General features: G+C 42.5%; 1 pseudogene across 1 annotated transcript in view; it reads right to left on the bottom strand.

The window, feature by feature from the left end:
• Nucleotides 1-5,821: 5,821 nt before the first annotated feature.
• Nucleotides 5,822-15,160, bottom strand: part of LOC308609672 (ubiquitin-like modifier-activating enzyme 1) — a 44,459-nt pseudogene continuing 35,120 nt past the window's right edge. Inside the window, exons 9-20 of the transcript in view lie at nt 13,664-13,830; nt 13,345-13,541; nt 11,637-11,701; nt 11,220-11,415; nt 10,497-10,558; nt 10,188-10,374; nt 8,443-8,529; nt 7,944-8,036; nt 7,639-7,820; nt 7,249-7,350; nt 7,072-7,144; nt 5,822-5,958 (exon numbers count right to left, since the gene is read on the bottom strand). The product of the transcript in view is annotated as a ubiquitin-like modifier-activating enzyme 1 (transcript). The remainder of the gene's footprint in view (nt 5,959-7,071; nt 7,145-7,248; nt 7,351-7,638; nt 7,821-7,943; nt 8,037-8,442; nt 8,530-10,187; nt 10,375-10,496; nt 10,559-11,219; nt 11,416-11,636; nt 11,702-13,344; nt 13,542-13,663; nt 13,831-15,160) is intronic.

The following is a 15,160-nucleotide window of genomic DNA, read 5'->3' as shown; positions in this document are numbered from 1 at the left end:
CCCCAAATTATACTTACTTAATTTTGAAGTTTATGTGTTATATACAATGGGTATTCTGGAGCTGACTTTTCTCCCCCTCATCCTTATATTTCTGAGATGACTAGCCGTTATCCACTCTTTTTGGGTGGAGGGTAGTATTCCCTTTTAGGAACACACCCCAGTTAGCCCGTTCTACTCTGATGGACTTTGGGGTTGTTACTGCTTTTCCTGTCACATTCCTCTGGTACCCACGTAGAAGAGTTTTCCCAGGCAGTGCTCAGACCTTTGTCACATACGGACACAGGACAGGAAGGCACTCCAGAGCACCCAGACGTGGATGTTTCTGGGCTTGAGGCTGTGACATCAGAGCTCCAGACAGCAGCACGGTCAGATGCTCCCTTCCCCAGGAAGCAAGCCAGGAGGACTGCATGCCAGATGGGGACTGATTGGAGCCCCGCCCTTTGCATCATAATCCCCTTATCCCACCAGTAAACCCCTTGGTCACAGGAGCCAGACTTTGTGGGTTCCATTCTTAGTAACATAAGTGCCTTGATTGGAGTACTCCTTACCTAGCAATCTAAGGTAGTTAGGGGTCTAGAGACACATCCTGTGGTCCTAGCGATGTTGGAGTTACACCCACCTCTCTGGGGCAGAGTTTCAGCGCCAGATGTAAATAGATCCCGGTAGCTGGGAACTGTCCACAATGTTATGGTTAGGTGGGGGTTATAGTTTTTTTTTTTCTGTATACGTGTATATATGTGTGTGTGTGTGCATATATTTGAACAGAGTAAAGAGGCAATGGAACAGGAAGCATAGGAATTCTATGGAATGGGAGAAAAGATTTGCCAACTACATGACAGCTAAGGGACTAATGTCCAAACATAAAAGGACACAATTAAAACAAAAGCTGAATAATCTAATTAAAAAGTGGGCTGAACACTTTAGCAGATATATTCCTCTCATAGGAGACCTATGAATGACCAACAGACACATGAAAATTTGCTCAAGTTCTGCACTAGTAAGAGAAATGCAACATAAAACCACAAAAAGATATCGACTCACACATTTTATAGTGGTCATTATGAAAAAGACAAGACATAAAAGTGTAGTCAAGCATGTAGAAAAAAAGAGAACACTTACAGACTGTTGGTGGGAATGTAACTTAGTACAACCACTATGGAAAATAATTCGGATGTTCCTCAAAATAGTAAAAACAGTACCACCATATAACCTAGCAATTCCATTTCTGAATATACATATTTGAAGGAAATGAAATTAGTTACTTTACTGAGATATTTGCACTCCCTTGTTCACTGTATTAATATTTACCTAAAATATGCAAGGCATAGTCATTAACTATGTCATTGTTTATCAATGGTTAAATGAATCCTTTTAATGTGCTGTTGCATTCTCTTTGCTAGTATTTGGTGGAGGATTTTTGCATCTATGTTCATCAGTGACATTGGCCTGTAGTTTTCTTTCTTTGTGACATCCTTGTCTGGTTTTGGTATCACGGTGATGTTGGCCTCCTAAAATGTGTTTGGGAGTGTTCCTCCCTCTGCTATATTTTGGAAGACTTTGAAAAGAATAGGTGTTAGCTCTTCACTAGTTGTTTGATAGAGTTCGCCTGTGAAGCCGTCTCGTCTTGGGCTTTGTTTGTTGGAAGATGTTTAATCACAGTTTCGATTTCAGTGCTTGTGACTGGTCTGTTCATATTTTCTATTTCTTCCTGATTCAGTCTTGGCAGGTTGTGCATTTCTAAGAAGTTTTCCATTTCTTCCAGATTGTCCAATTTATTGGCATAGAGTTGCTTGTAGCAATCTCTCATGATCTTTTGTATTTCTGCAGTGTCAGTTGTTACTTCTCCTTTTTCATTTCTAATTCTATTGATTTGAGTCTTCTCCCTTTTTTTCTTGATGAATCTGGCTAATGGTTTATCAATTTTGTTTATCTTCCCAAAGAACCAGCTTTTGGTTTTCTTGATATTTGCTGTTGTTTCCTTCATTTCTTTTTCATTTATTACTCATCTGATGTTTTTGATTTCTTTCCTTCTGCGAACCTTGGGGGTTTTTTGTTCTTCTTTCTCTTATTGCTTTAGGTGCAAGGTTAGGTTGTTTATTTGAGATGTTTCCTGTTCCTTAAGGTAGGATTGTATTGCTATAAACTTCCCTCTTAGAACTGCTTTTGCTACATCCCATAGGTTTTTGGTCGTCATGTCTCCATTGTCATGTGTTGCTAGGTATTTTTTGATTTCCTCTTTGATTTCTTCAGTGATCACTTCGTTATTAAGTAGTGTATTGTTTAGCCTCCATGCGTTTGTATTTTTTTACAGATCTTTTCCTGAAATTGCTATCTAGTCTCATAGCATTGTGGTCGGAAAAGATACTTGATAGAGTTTCAATTTTCTTAAATTTACCAAGGCTTGATTTGTGACCCAAGATATGATCTATCTTGGAGAACGTTCCATGTGCATTTGAGAAAAATGTGTATTCTGTTGTTTTTGGATGGAATGCCCTATAAATATCAATTAGGTCCACCTTTTTTAATGTATCACATAAAGCTTGTGTTTCCTTATTTATTTTCATTTTGGATGATCTGTCCATTGGTGAAAGTGGGGTGTTAAAGTCCCCTACTATGAATATGTTATTGTCGATTTCCCCTTTTATGGCTGTTAGTATTTGTTTTATGTACTGAGGTGCCCCTATGTTGGGTGCATAAATATTTACAATTGTCATATCTTCCTCTTGGATCGATCCCTTGATCATTATGTAGTGTCCTTCTTTGTCTCTTGTAATAGTCTTTATTTTAAATTCTATTTTTTTCTGATATGAGAATTGCTACCCCAGCTTTCTTTTGAATTCCATTTGCATGGAATACCATTTTCCATCCCCTCACTTTCATTCTGTATGTGTCCCTCGGTCTGAATTGGGTCTCTTGTACACAGCATATATATGGGTCTTGGATTTGTATCCATTCAGCTTGTCTGTGTCTTTTGGTCGGAGCATTTAACCCATTTACCTTTAAAGTAATTATCAATATGTATGTTCCCCTTCCCACTTCTTAATTATTTTGTATTTGTTTTTGTAGATCTTTTTCTTCTCTTGTGTTTCTTGCCTAGAAAAGTTCCTTTAGCATTTGCTGTAAAGTTAGTTTGGTGGTGCTGAAGTCTCTCAGCTTTTGCTTGTCGTTAAAGTTTTTAATTTCCCCATCAAATGTGAATGAGATCCTTGTTGGGTAGTGTAATCTGGGTTGTAGATTTTTCTCCTTCATCACTTTAAATATGTCCTGCCACTCCCTTCTGGCTTGCAGGGTTTCTGCTGAAAGATCCACTGTTAACCTTATGGGGAATCTCTTTTGTGTTGTTTGTTTGTTTGTTTGTTTTCCCCTGCTGCTTTTAATATGTTTTCTTTGTATTTAATTTTTGAGAGTTTGATTAATATGTGTCTTGGCGTGTTTCTCCTTGGATTTATCCTGCATGGGACTCTGTGCTTCCTGGATTTGATTAAATTTTTCCTTTCCCATATTACGGATATTTTGAACTATAATCTCTTCAAATATTTTCTCAGTCCCTTTCGTTTTCTCTTCTTCTTCTGGGACACATATGATTCGAATGTGGTGCATTTAATATTGTCCAAGAGGTCTGTGAGACTGTCTGCAGTTCTTTTCATTCTTTTCTCCTTATTCTGCTCTGCAGTTTTATTTCCATTATTTTACTTCCAGGTCACTTATCCATTTTTTCTGCCTCAGTTATTCTGCTACTGATCCATTCTACAGTATTTTTAGTTTCATTTATTGTGCTGTTCATCATTACTTGTTTCTTCTTTACTTGTTCTAGGTCTTGTGAAATGTTTCTTGCATTTTCTCTATTCTATTTCACAGATTTTGGATCATCTTCACTATCATTATTCTGAATTCTTTTTCAGGTAGACTGCCTATTTGCTCTTCATTTATTAGGTCTGGTGGGTTTTTACCTTGCTCCGTCATCTGCTGTGTGTTTTTCTGTCTTCTCATTTTGCTCATCTTTCTGTGTTTGGGGTCTCCTTTTTGCAGGCTGCAGGTCCGTAGTTCCCATTGTTTTTGGTGTCTGTCTCCAGTGGCTAAAGTTCATTCAATGGGTTGTGTAGGCTTCCTGGTGGAGGGGACTCTGGTGCCTGTGTTCTGGTGGATGCAGTTGGATCTTGTCTTTCTGGTGAAAATTTCCAGGTCTAGTGTTGTGTTCTAGGGTGTCTGTGGCCTTATTATGATTTCAGGCAGCCTCTCTGCTAATGGGTGGTGTTGTGTTCCTGTCTTGCTAGTTGTTTGGCATATGGTGTCCAGCACCATAGCTTGTTGGTTGTTGAGTGAAGCTGGGTCTTGACATTGAGACGGAGATCTCTGGGAGATTTTCACCATTTGATATTATGTGCAGCTGGGAGGTCTCTTGTGGGCCAGTGTCCTGAATTTGGCTTCCCCACCTCAGAGGCACAGCACAGACTCCTGGCTGGAGCACCAAGAGCCTTTCATCCACATGGCTCAGAATAAAAGGGAGAAAAAGTAGAAAGAAGGAAAGAAAGAAGGAAGGAAGGAAAGAAAGCAAGAAAAAAGAAAAGATAGATAAAATTTAAAAAGTTATTAAAATAAAAATAAAAAATAATTATTAAGGAAAGAAATATTTTATAAGTAAAAAAAAAAATTGACAGACAGAACCATAGGACAAATTGTGAAAGCAAAGCTATACAAACAAAATCTCACACAGAAGCATACACATACACACTCACAAAAAGAGGAAAAGAGGAATAAATAATATATCTTGCTCACAAAGTCCACCCGTCAATATGGGATGAACCATTGTCTATTCAGGTATTCCACTGATGCAGGGTACATGAAGTTGATTGTGGAGAATTAGTCCGCTGCTCCTGTGGCTGCTGGGAGAGATCTCCCTTTATCTTTTTTTGTTTTTGTTGTCTGTGTTTTGTTGTTTGTTTTTGTTTTTGACCCTGGTGTGAAATATCTTTTAAAAATATATTTTTTTAATTAAGTGTACTTTCATTTATTTATTTATTTTTAACTGTACTGGGTTTTCATTTCTGTGTGAGGGCTTTATCTAGTTTTGGCAAGCAGTGGCCACTCTTCATTACAGTGTGCAGGCCTCTCACTGTCGTGGCCTCTCTTGTTGTGGAGCATAGGCTCCAGACGTGCAGGGTCAGTAGTTGTGGCTCACGGGCCTAGTTGCTCCACGTGGCATGTGTGATCTTCCCAGACCAGGGCTCTAACCCGTGTTACCTGCATTAGCAGGCGGATTCTCAATGATTGTGCCACCAGAGAAGCCCCCCTTTCTCTTCTTTGCTCGCACAGCTCCTGTGTTTCCGCTATGAATTTGGCCCTGCCTCTGCATGTAGCTTGCCTGAGGGTGTCTGTTCTTCGCTCAGACAGGACAGGGTTAAAGGAGCCACTGATTCAGTGGCTCTGCCTCTCTCAGGCCGTGGGGATGGAGGCATATGGATGCAGGTCTGGCCTGTGGTGTCCAAACCTGGCGTGACTTTGCAGCAGCCTGAGGTGCACAATTAATTCTCCTGGGGAAGTTGTCCCTGGATCTCGGGACCCTGACACTGGCGGGCTGCTCTGCTTCCTGTTCACGGAGGCATGAGGAGGGACCTGTGCTTCTACACAGGATTCTAGGTGGTGGCAGCAGCAGCCTTAGCATCTCATGCCCATCTCTGGGGTCACGCTGATAGCCACAACTCGCACCCTTCTCTGGAGCTCCTTTAAGTAGCGCTCTCCTCGCGCACCAGGAATCAAAGAGGGAAGAAAATGTCTCTTGCCTCTCTGGAAGCTCCAGACTTCTTCCCGGACTCCCTCCCGGCTAGCCGTGCTGCACTAACCCATTCAAGCTGTGTTCACACCGCCAACTCCAGTCCTCTCCTTGCGCTCTGACCCAAGCCCGAGTCTCAGCTCCCAGCTCCTGCATGCCCCGGCCATTGAGCAGACCAGCCTCTTGGGCTGGTGAGTGCCAGTCATCACCGATACTCTGTGTGGGAACCTCTCTGCTTTGCCCTCCGCACCCGTTGCTGTGCTCTCCTATGTGGTTGCAAAGCTACACCCCTCAACCACCAGCAGTCTCCGCCCACAAAGGGGCTCCTAGTGTATGGAAGCCTTTCCTCCTTCACAGCTCCCTCCCACTGGTGCAGGTCCCATCCCTATTCTTTTGTCTCTGTTTTTTCTTTTTTTCTTTTGCCCTACACAGGTACTTGGGGAGTTTCTGCCCTTTTGAGAGGCCTGAGGCCTTCTGCCAGCGTTCATTAGGTATTCTGTAGGAGTTGCTCCACGTGTAGATGTATTTCTGATGTATCTGTGGGGAGGAAGGTGATCTCCGTGACTTACTCTTCTGCCATCTTCCTGAACTCCCCCTCTATTTCTTTTTAAACAGAGAGGACAAAGGAAAAAATAGCAAACCAATGGTTTACCAGAACAGGTGGATTTAATCTTTTCTCATAAGCTTGGATGTGAGGCAAATTCCATGCTGGTGGGAGGGGCTGAGCCTTTCATACTATCACCTGAACCTACAGAGCTAAAGAAAGGCTGGTCTTTCCCACAGACAACAGGGTACAGGCCTTTGACAAAAGAATGATATGACACACTTGGATTAATAACTCTTTATTAAGAATTCCAACTCCAAACAGTAGAAAGCAGCAGCAACAACAAAAAGTCCTCAGAAGAACTTAAGGCTCAGCATTTGCGACAACTATAAGAGAAATGGAAATAGATTGATTTGACTGAGAATGAGGTAGATGGGTGTAGAGGGAATAGCGAATGGTGTATCGTACATAGGGGACATCCAAATCATTGCCGCTCTAGTTGCAGCACAGCTCAAGAAACAGTGCTTGAATGTGGTGTCCCAGCTTTTGCTTTGATACTCGTTTCACTATTGCTGACATCCTGGGGTGAGGAGAAAGAGAGTCTGTGAAGTAAACAGAGAGGAAAGACTTACAGAGACAAAGTTAAGAGAACAGTGAAGATGAGTTGCATAGCTAGCTGATGTTTCCCACCCCAGGCAGGACCTGTTTCTGTTTGCACACTGACCCAACTCAAGCCTGAGTTGATCTTTGATCTTACTTGCTGTCTTGATAAAGGAGTAGAACATAGATACACCCTGGAACAGCATGATGATCTCTAACTTGTACTCTGTCTGAAGAGGGTGGAAACAAGGAGGGGCAACAGGGTCACTGGGATGGACAGTACCAGTAACCTGGGCAACCACCACCACAGGTGCAGTGAGTGAAAGGGTCTTACCTTAAAATAGTCAAGGAACTGCTTGAGGGGCATCTCTTCACCATTAGGCTGCAGCCACTGTACCTCAAAGCAATCCCACAGTGACCACTGCTGGTTGTAGTATTATGGGACAAAGCACAGAGTAAAGCACAAAGAGTAAAATGGGAGCAAGCCCTAATCATACGCTCCTCTTCATTTCACAAACATGCCAGTTCCATTCCTACTTTGCACAGGTTCAAACAATGAACAAAGGATACACAAAATTAAAAAAGCCTCTCACCAGGTATGATGAAAACTAGAGCCTGTTCTACCGAAATAAGATACACACAACTTCTATGCATGCACACACACACACATAGCATCAATCACTGATGGGCAACACCAAAGGTTTCTATAAAAGCAAGCCCTTACCTGGTGATGGTGTGGGGCAAGAGGCTCAGAGAAACGGAAAAAAAAGGAAGGGCCAAGTTGATGAAGCTGTTCTTATAGGACTCAAGCTGTTGGTGTCCCTGAACTACCTTGTACAGCTCCAGACCTGCAAGGCCAACTATAGCTGCTATGGCTGGAATGATCTTCCCTGCAATCAGCTTGATCTGTAATACAGAAGGTGATGAGAAGACATAGTTGTTAGAGACGTTCAAGGTCTACAGAAGACTTCAAATGTGGCAGAGTTAAACTTGGAAAAGGATGCAAGGTTAGGTATAGAGTATTGTAATCTTATGCCGGTCAGCAGGGGGAATGTTATAGCTCTCTGCCCGGAGACTCAATACAGCCACAATGAAATGCATATGAAAATTGCTGTCATCATCCTGTTGTGAGTGGGGACAGAGGAAGAACAGGAGAGACAGAGTTAAGGAGAAAACGTTTTCCTGGATACTGGGAACTGAGGTATATTCACCTCAATTACCTGCCAGACCAGCCAAATACTAGCCAAGACCACAAAAGATACTTGGGTCATCCAATGCAGGAGAAACGGGTCCGTGCACCAGTCGGGGAAGATCCCACATGCCAGGGAGCGGCTGGGCACAGGAGCCATGTTTGCTGAGCCTTCCCATCCGGCGCCTGTGCTCAGTAATGGGAGAGCCCACAAGAGAGAGAAAGCCACGTACCGAAAACAACAACAACAACATAATTACAGTCAGGCCTGTAATCCCCAATAAAGCTTAGGGTGGCTCAGCCATTTCTCATACACGGTTGAGGTCCCCATCACAGCACCTTCTGAAAGTTGATGGGGTAGATCTTGAACCCAGGGAGGCTCTCTGGTTGGTCAGCATGGCTTGAGCTCCTGCAGGTGATTATCCACTGCGGAAAGGGAGGAAGTACACGTTAGTCCTTAGATACATGTTAAATCCCTGTTCACGGTCTGAGGTGCCAGCAGGAATCCAGGGTGGGGCAGAGATGTTCAGGCAGATAAAGGATTTGAAAAGGAGAGACATCATGGGAAAGAGAAAAGAAGGGGGAAAGATAGGGCAGAAAACATGTCAGAAAAGAAAAAGGTAGACAGGTGTGTGGGACATGGAGATCTGTAGAGACACTGAGGGCAACAGGTAAAGCCACTAAGAAAGGATATAGACAGCAGCATTAATCATGACAGATAAGAGGTGAAAGCACAGAAGTTGTTCACTGCTGAATGAGTGGACAGAAAAATGTGATCTATCCATCCAATGAAATATTAAGCCTTAAAATCCATTCCATTAAATAGTAAGCCTTCCAAACTGGAAGTCTACTATATTTAAAGATGGTAAATCCTTTGTGTTTCTTACCACAATTAAAAAAAAAAAAAAGGAGTCAATGAGAACATACTTCAAGAGAAAGACATAGAGAGAGATGGGGAGACATGAAGGAAGATACGAGGGAAAACAAGAGACAGAGGGATAAGAGATACAGAAAGGAACATAGGGGGAAAGTGTACAGACAGCAAAGAAGAGAGTAATATGAAATGGGAGAGACGTGAAAAAAATCTGAAGAGGGAGACCAAGGAGGATAAATGTGAAGATTATGAGAACGTTCAGAGAATGGGAAAGTTCAAAACACCTGAAAGGGAGACACGTAGGGAGATAAAGAAAGAAAATATACAAAGAGGAGCATGAGAGAGTAGTTATTTCGGAAGGGAAATGCGGGGGATACATCAGGAGGGGAGAGATATACAGAGGAAGAAATTGAAGGATATATACAAAGAAGATGAAATGTAGAGGAAGACTTACAGAGCATGAGACAGAATACGGTAGAGGGGGGGAAATTTGAGTTGGGGGGTAGTTAGAGATGGAGAGATGAGGAGGGCTATCTAGAGAGGGAGATGAGGAAAGATATATGGAGGTTAAAAATAGGTTAGGCCTTCCCTGGTGGCCCAGTGGTTGAAAATATGCCTGCCAGGGCAGGGGACACGGGTTCGAGCCCTGGTCTGGGAAGATCCCACATGCCACAGAGCAAGTAGGCCCGTGAGCCACAAGAAGAGAAAGCCCTCACACAGAAACGAAGACCCAACACAGCCTAAATAAATAAATAAATCAGTAAATAAATAAATAACAATAGGGTAAACAGGCATACCAAAGAAGGGGGGAGGTGGATGAGGAGATCTATAATGAAATGAATCAAGGAAGAAATCAAGGCAGAGAGCCTACTGGTAAAGATCATATCCATTTGTCCCTGCATATGGACACAAAAAGAAACAGAGAAAGAACAAAACAAAGCAAACATACACACAGAAAAGAGCTGGACAACTGGTGCACCTGAGGGAGAAACAGTGGGAAGAACAAAGTAGTAGGGCATCAGAGAACTTGCCTCAACCAACCAACCTTATTTTAAATTGGAAGAAGCAAGGACCAAAGGACAGTGTGGATTAATCTCAGGCCTGAGATCTCAGAGCAGAGCCAGTGGCAAAACACAAGTACAGGGGAGGCTTGCATAGGTAGGTGATAAGTAGGATGCTAGCTCTAGGCCAACTAGATAAACATCCTCACCAACACACGAAGTGGTCTGCAGCTCCTGGTCAGAAACATGGATCTTGACACCAGACTTCGGGGTGAACTCAAGGACCTGCACAGACTGAATGAGTATGATCACAGAAGCTCGGTCCTGAGAGCCCCTCAGCCCATAGGCCTGGGCAAACAGGTTGGCAGCAGCTATCACCTAGTCCAGATGCAGGGGCTAAGAGAAGGCAAGGTATGGAGGGGTAAGCATATCAGTACTCACCTAAGGAGCTGCAGCCTCCTTCCCATCCACGTACCCACATTTGACCCGACTGTAGGAGACCTGAGGGAGGAGACTTCATTGCTGACATCAAAGATGAGCGGCTGTGCACAGACCAGAAAGGGGCTCCTGAGCTTGTAAGCTAGGAAAACAGAAAGATGTGGGAGAGTGGGACCTGAGAGGAGAGGTCTTTCTCATAATTGTGACTCCTCATTTTCAAGCCCGGAAGTCCCAAATTAGTATATCGCTGGGCACTCCCTTTGTGCCAGACACAGAGCTATTTATGAAACTTTTATGGATTGCCAGTCGTGTAGTAACATATTTAATTTATTAACTTAGTAAATATAAATCAACCCTCATAGAACTCTCATGAAATTAGGTCACCATTATTCCAACTTCCTACATGAGGCTACTAAGGCACAGAGAGAAAATACATGATTAGTCCCAATATCAAATGCAGTAGAGACTTGAAGCCACCTAGGTCCTGTGCTTTTAACACCAAAATTTCTCTTCTACAATCTCTATAGCCCTGACAGGGAATCTGGAATGACTCATGTCATATCTAAGGGAAATAGGTACCAAGTATGTTGCTTGAGAGAACAGGGCTGGGCAGGTAGAGGAGAGAGGTTGGGAGGAACAGGTCTTTGACTTCAAAAATCACTCACTTAATCATTTAATGAGATCTCTGGGACTTGGTGGTCTTGCCACAAATGGATGAACTGCAATGAACCATGTCAAAAGCGTGTAACAAACTGCTTCCAGTAAGCCTATTCTGACAAATGGAGCCCAGAAGAGTGTAATACCTGGTTCGGAGGAAAGCTGTGCAGCAGCTGTCTGATGTTGTTGGAGCACTGGTTGTGCCAGTGCTAGTAAGCCCACGTCACACAGTCAGCCCATGTATGTGGCCGCTGAAGCACCAGGCTGAGCTGCACAGCCTGCAGCACCTCTAGGGTTTGGATGCCTGCCAGGTGCAGTGTTTGCTCCACAAACTTTGAATCCCTATCAAGAATTAGAGAGGACACAAACTCAGAGTTACACAGTGATCCCAGAGGGAGCTTAACAGCATGAAAAGTCAGTGCTGACTCCCAAATGTATAAGGCCCAAGGAATCATTAGATTATTTGAAAAGTAGACCAGGTCCTAAGTGTTACACTGGTTACAGAATGCTTTGACTGACAGGCAGCAGACACGGTGAGCGAGGATTTGGACAGAATTACTCACATTAGGTACTGGTTGACGTTTTCTGCTGGCTGCTTGAAGAGACCTTCAAACTCATCCACGGCAGACAGAGCAAATCAACACTACGTGGGTTACGGGAAACAAATAAGTTTCTGTAGGCCTTAGGACCACCATCAGGAAATACAGCAAATAGGAAGAGCATGGCTGTTATGGCAGAACAGAGGAAGAAAACCCTCCCAATCTGTCTCGTCAAACTTGTCAAGCCCTCACCACTTCAATGTAAAAACCTATGATCTTAATCTGGGAAGAGGTTTACACACAAGTGTACATTCATGCAGAATTTATTAAGATGTACACATTACCCTAGGTATGTCATGCATCAATTCAAGAAAAAGTTCACACCAAGAATAAAACATGAACGATCTCTATGCAGGTTCTGGGGACTGGGAAGAAAGTAAGATAGAGGTTTGACCCCTGTGAATTCGGAGGTCGATAAATAGTCACTGGTGAAGTGATCTGGAGCACCTTGATGCTCGAAATCCAGGTTCAAAGGCCAGCTGTGCCACAGTCTTGTGACAATCAGGCATATCTTTACTTGTGTTTCCTCATTTTAAAGACAAACACTGTAACAGTAAAACTACACCTCATGGAGTTAATAAGAAATAAGCAAACATGTACACATTTAAAGCTTAGTTTGAAAGTCACAAGGGCATATTAAGTATACATGATTTTCTGAATTCCTGTGAGAGTTACTACTGTCATTCCAATTTTACAGATAAGGAATCTGAAGCATGAAGTGGTTAAGTCCAAGGGCACATAGTATATTAGTTTTAAAATCCTTTTTATTGGCCTTTCTGCATACTGGGTAGAGAGAAACACAATAATAGAACCATAACCTAGGAGAGGATTTATATGTATAGAAATGAACACACACACACCCAAACACATCTCTTTCTCCGTCTCTCTGTATCTACACACACACACACACACACACACACACACACACACACCAACATGGGATGCATGGAAAGGGAGAAAGACACATACTGAACTGACTCCACAAGTATAAACTCATCCCTTCTGGAAGGAAAAGTGACAGACTGAACTGTTACTGCTCATTTTCTTCCTGTTCCCATACTTCCTAAACATAGCCTCAAAGACTGGGTTAAGAATCATTTTGATAAAAGGATGGTTATTTGTGGTTTGAAAGGGGACTGTAATTAGGGCCAAGTTCTGAGGACCAGTTAATGGGGTGCTTTTACTTTGTCAATGTACATGAGAGTTATGCTCTTTTGTATGTATGTGTACTATATAAACCCAACTATGCTGACAAACTATTAAACATATTTTGGGAAACAATTAGAAAATTATTCCTAAATATGGACTTAATATTAGAGATATCTAAATAACTAGCAGAGATGATATTAAGTTAATTTTGTTCAACGACAAAATAGTATCCTGTACACAAAGAAACATATCCTCACCGTTTAGATATACACTTCTCACATAAAGTATTTCACATGGTATAAATAATACTTCCCTGTATGCTTGCAAAATAAAAATTTCAAGTTAAAGAAATCATTATGAAAAGCGTTAGGCTCCTAGGTTTAAAGTGAGTGAAGGAGAGTTAAAGAGAGGGCAGATATTACATACACTGAGGCTTCATCATCGGAATAACAAGAGTTTGGCAACTGAGACACTGTCCCAGTACATATCTGTTCCACCTCTTTCTCCCTGCAAGGCTGATCACCTGCAAAGTGTGCTCGATGACATTCGGGAAGTTCTTCAGTGTGCACCTGGGGATGGACTTGTCAGGAGGGTCCTGGCTGGAGCTGTATGACTCTGTCAGGAAGGGGATAAACCCTTACACATTACCCTTGGTACCCAGTGTGCCTGACTCCAGAAGAGGCTTTCGGTACAACACACAGCAGCAGTCCATATACGTGCCTGTGAGAAAGTTGCAGCAGGTGAGGGTGGGGAAAATAACATCAGGATAGGACACGGTGACACACACTCCCTAAAACACACACATTACTCTCGCCTCGTCCTCACCCATCCCCAAAACTCACGGGCATCCACATTGTCCGAGGCATTGTCCACACCATCCAGGTTTTGGAGGAATTTATCAATCATACACATGCTCTGTGTGAGGGCCCACACAGTTCTGATGGCTCATCACACGGATGTGTGCGTTTATCTGGTTCACAGCTGCAGCATCTGTATCAGACTTCAATTTCTGGGTAGTGATGGAGAAACAGAACTGTCATTCACATAATCACCCAACAAAACTTTACAGAGCTGTTCTGAAAACTGATTTAAGTAATGATGCACAAGACCTAGGCTCTGAGGTCAGGAGGCTCTGTGGTCTATGACAAATGCCACACAGCTTGGGCTGGGACAAATGAGGAATGGCGTGAATAAAAAAGGAAAACAGTGATACAATAGGAGACAATGGGTTGAGTATCTGTTCTTTTGTCTACCGAACATCCACTGTTTTTCGTTACTAGCACACCGAGTTGGAGTGCATTCACGCAAAGAAAACCAAGGTCCTCTGAACTTACAAAAACAAAAAGGATCCTCTGAAAGTCCAAGTCAGATCACATTCCTCTCCTCAAAGCCCTCTATTGATTCCCACTTTCACTAAGGGTGAAATGAGCTGGTCCCTATTCCTTTGACAACCTTCTCTCTTACCATGATCTATCTCTGTCTCTACTCCTTAAACATAGCAGCCATATTCCAAACTCAGGGTTTTGCTCACACTGTTAACTTCACCTGGCATACTCTTCCCTGAGATTTCTTCCTGTTCTCGTATACCATCTTTAATTCTCTGCGGTTATACCACCTTTCCAATGTGGATTTCCTTTACCACACTGCAAACCACCCTCTCATGGCACTTCCAGTTCTATATCTTGATTTTCATTCTTGCCCCTACACAGTATGTTTCAACTTGTTATGTTCTAACCACATACAGTGTTATTGTATTTATTATTTGCTCTAGCAGTTGTCCAAAATGAAGTTAAAACAAAGTTTGCGGTTTCTTTTTTATCTGATGCACAGCTATCAGGATTTCCTACATTTGATATTTAATCTGAGAACATTTTAAAATATTATTACTCCATTTAAAATTGGAGGGGCTTCCCTGGTGGCACAGTGGTTTAGAATCTCCCAGCTAATGCAGAGGAAATGTTTTTGAGCTCTGGTCTTGGAAGATCCCACATGCAACGGAGCAACTAGGCCAGAGCCACAACTACTGAGCCTGCACGTCTGGAACCTGTGCTCCACAAAAAGACAGGCTGCACTAGTGAGAGGCCTGCACACTGCGATGAAGCATGGTCCCCGCTTATCACAACTAGAGAAACACCTCACATAGAAAGGAAGCCCCAACACAGCCAAAAATTAATTAATTAATTAATTAATTAATATGGAATAATTCCATTATATACTACAAACACTATGAAAGAAACTCCAATACAAAGCGTTAATGACAGGAGTCAATCTGTATTTACAGTTTTACAAATTTTACTTATATAATGTCTTAGAAGATAACTGAATTTTCGTTATTTACT

This window comes from Mesoplodon bidens (assembly GCF_964165515.1).
Source record: "Mesoplodon bidens genome assembly, chromosome: Y".
Lineage (NCBI taxonomy): Eukaryota > Metazoa > Chordata > Mammalia > Artiodactyla > Ziphiidae > Mesoplodon > Mesoplodon bidens.
The sequence above is the reverse complement of the archived record's forward strand: the minus strand, read 5'-3'. Positions and strand labels throughout refer to the sequence as shown.